Source organism: Rosa rugosa, chromosome 4 (genome assembly GCF_958449725.1).
Source record: "Rosa rugosa chromosome 4, drRosRugo1.1, whole genome shotgun sequence".
Taxonomy (NCBI): Eukaryota; Viridiplantae; Streptophyta; class Magnoliopsida; order Rosales; family Rosaceae; genus Rosa; species Rosa rugosa.
The window spans coordinates 4,598,047-4,602,093 of NC_084823.1; positions in this window are offsets into that span (position 1 = coordinate 4,598,047).

Sequence of the window (4,047 nt, forward strand, 5' to 3'; positions counted from 1 at the left end):
TATATTTTTTTGCTTGCAACGCTGGTGGCTTATTGTATTCAACACGTGATGAGCCTTGCATGCACATGCCATGCATTTGAAATCAGTAGCTTGTGATGCATCGTTGTACATGCATATTATTATAAACCCATCTGTTAGAACATGCTAGTTCCATGAGACCATGACAAACGCATATTCAATTATATTCACACTGTGCAGCTTTGCTGGTAGGGCTCGTGCTTACATTGGGTTTTTGGTTGGCAACTACATGGCTATTAAATAAACTTGTTATCTGCACAGTTGGTGTGGGATAATTAAAGAGCTGACAAGGGCTCATGCTTTTGACCAGATACTTTATGGCCACCAACTTGTATACACACATATATATAGGCTAATGCGTCCATATATCAAATAATCAAAGTGGGTTTTATCATTGGCACATACAAATGGCACTCAGCTCACCTTTTATTATTATATCCCAATTAATATATGCATGCCTGCATACACGTGCCTTCTCTATACGAGCATATCAATTGGCCATATATGCTCTTAGTCAACTGTATCACAGTGAGACCAGCTTATCAGCATGGATTTCAGTTATTTTGCTTGTTCAGGTGCGACCTTCTTGGTTCATAAGCCAGCGGTTAAACAATCACACATGTAACAAATATGTGCTATATACCCATGCTCTTATCTAAGCTCAGTATGCCATGATCACACATTAGATCAATTTTCATCTTTCTGCTTCACTCAAATTCAAACATGATGCAAACTTGCATCTGTACATGCTCATGAAATTCAGGTCTTTCATGTCAAGTAGTACCATACATATTTGTTATGCAACGTGATTCAAACATGTGTACAAGATTATATGTTAATCATCTACTTTATCTTGTATTAGGGAAGCATAATCACCGATCACTCCTCTAATTACCAAAATCATTATCCTTCTACTATGGTGCTTCGCCGATGCAATGGACCGTCATGCTCGGCCAACTCCGCTAGCCTCCAAATCGGCATAAGATAAGTAACTATATCTTATCTTTTACGCTCTTTCAAATTGAGCTAATGCCATGCCAATCACATGCTTTTACTACTTCTAAGCATGACTACAATATGTCACAGTTGATATGCTTTTACATGCTTCCATAAACTTTTGAGCATGCCTACAAAATGTTATTAGCAACTTTACTACAAGTACATGCTATACACATATGCCATGCTTCTATTTTAATTGCAACTCAATTACATAAACATGGGACACTCATACAAAATATTATTACTTGCTCTGTGTTTATCATTTTTCATTCAACCGCCAAGCGGTAAGGCAACGCCTCATAATGACAATGACCGCTACGCGGCATTGCAGTCAAGTTTCTCCTCTGAGAAATAGCAAAGGGACTAGTTAACACAGCCCACGGCAGCCATTGATCCGGCAGTTAACCCCGACGCTTGGGTACCAAAGATTGGGCTCGCTACCCAACACCCTCTGCTCCGCGCAGCTCCCCTCATCAAACAATTTTCTGACCATCCGGAGGTCTATAGCCAGGAGTGGGGGACTCCTCGCAGGGCCTAGCAGGGGCCCACCCGAAAGGGTAAAAGCGTTCGCTCCAACCAATTCTAGATGGACGACGCACTCGCACTAGTTATGCTTGATATACGGCACAAAGCTACGCTTTGGTATCAACCCGCTAGAACACCCTCCTTGACTGGGGACTTCGGGGACTTATACATACAGCCCAGCATAATTAGCAACGGCCACGCTCATGCCTCAGGGCGTCACCATCGAGCTACCCGTTAAAGCCTCATGGCAACACCGAGCTCCGGGCTCGTGCCTCAGCGGCACCGCCAGGCTTTCGCGCTCGTGCCTCAGCGGCACCGCCGAGCTTTTTCGCGCTCGTGCCTCAGCGGCACCGCCAAGCTCTTTCGCGCTCGTGCCTCAGCGGCACCGCCCAGCTCTTTCGCGCTCGTGCTTCAACGGCACCGCCGAGCTCTTTCGCGCTCGTGCTTCAGCGGCACCACCGAGCTCTTTCGCGCTCGTGCTTCAGCGGCACCGCCGCGCTCTTTCGCGCTCGTGCCTCAGCAGCACCGCCGAGCTTCCCGCTCATGCCTTCGCGGCACCCTTGAACTTCCGCTCACGAGCTCACCGCTCACGCCTTCCCGGCACCCACGAGCCTCCGCTCACGAGCTTCCCGCTCATGCCTCCCCGGCAACCCTTGAGCCTCCGCTCATGCCTCCCCGGCAACTCACGAGCTTACCGCTCATGCCTTCGCGGCACCCCGAGCTCACCGCTCACGCCTTCCCGGCACCCACGAGCTTCCGCTCACGAGCTTACCGCTCATGCCTTCTCGGCACCCTTGAGCTTCCGCTCACGCCTTCCCGGCACCACGAGCTTCCGCTCATGCCTTCCCGGCACCCCGAGCTTCCGCTCATGCCTTCCCGGCACCCCGAGCTTCCGCTCATGCCTTCCCGGCAACCCCCGAGCTTCCGCTCATGCCTTCCCGGCAACCCCCGAGCTTCCGCTCATGCCTTCCCGGCAACCCCCGAGCTTCCGCTCATGCCTTACCGGCAACCCCCGAGCTTCCGCTCATGCCTTCCCGGCACCCCGAGCTTCCGCTCATGCCTTCCCGGCAACCCCCGAGCTTCCCGCTCATGCCTTCCCGGCAACCCACGAGCTTCCCTCTCATGCCTTCCCGGCACCTCGAGCTTCCGCTCATGCCTTCCCGGCACCCCGAGCTTCCACTCATGCCGTCCCGGCAACCCACGAGCTTCCCGCTCATGCCTTCCCGGCACCCCGAGCTTCCGCTCATGCCTTCCCGGCAACCCCTGAGCTTCCCGCTCATGCCTTCCCGGCAACCCACGAGCTTCCCGCTCATGCCTTCCCGGCACCCCGAGCTTCCGCTCATGCCTTCCCGGCAACCCCTGAGCTTCCGCTCATGCCTTCCCGGCACCCCGAGCTTCCGCTCATGCCTTCCCGGTAACCCACGAGCTTCCCGCTCATGCCTTCCCGGCACCCCGAGCTTCCGCTCATGCCTTCCCGGCAACCCTTGAGCTTCCCGCTCATGCCTTCCCGGCACCCCGAGCTTCCGCTCATGCCTTCCCGGCAACCCGAGCTTCCGCTCATGCCTTCCCGGCAACCCTGAGCTTCCCGCTCATGCCTTCCCGGCACCCCGAGCTTCCGCTCATGCCTTCCCGGCAACCCTTGAGCTTCCCGCTCATGCCTTCCCGGCAACCCCTGAGCTTCCGCTCATGCCTTCCCGGCACCCCGAGCTTCCGCTCATGCCTTCCCGGCAACCCGCGAGCTTCCCGGTCATGCCTTCCCGGCACCCCGATATTCCGCTCATGCCTTCCCGGCAACCCCTGAGCTTCCCGCTCATGCCTTCCCGGCAACCCCTGAGCTTCCGCTCATGCCTTCCCGGCAACCCACGAGCTCCCCGCTCATGCCTTCCCGGCAACCCCGAGTTTCCCGCTCACGAACTTTCCCCTCATGCCTTCCCGGCAATCCTCGAGCTTTACGCTCATGTCTACTCGACACACCACACGTTAATGGAACATTGAATTTTTCTACCATTTGTCGTTTACCGACCGCGACAAATCAAATTCTTTTCACGTTCCATTAATACGAGCGAAAACCAAACAGACACAACCGTACGCGCGGTCATCGTTCATGAATTACAAATGCATACCTTCGCGGCACTCATGCAACTTACATCTCACGACCGTAACCCCGTCAAACTCGACCTCGTTCGTCTCCTTGGGCGCATAACACATTTATCATATGCAATACATATGCATCAACATGTATCACGCACCCCATACGTTTATATATGCCAACGCATATCCATACAACTCACATTTGTTGCCCAATGCAACGAGCATTCTACGTATGCCTGTTTTTTTGTCTTTGTTGTGCAGGTTAACGAGTCCCTTCTTGCTTACGGAGTTCGGGGACTTGTAGGGGCTCCGTACCGCCCGGTTACTTATGCTTGGTGACATCATGTGTATAACTCCCCAACCAAGAAGCTCCTCTTACTTGGGGACTTCGGGGACTTGTACATACCTCCAACA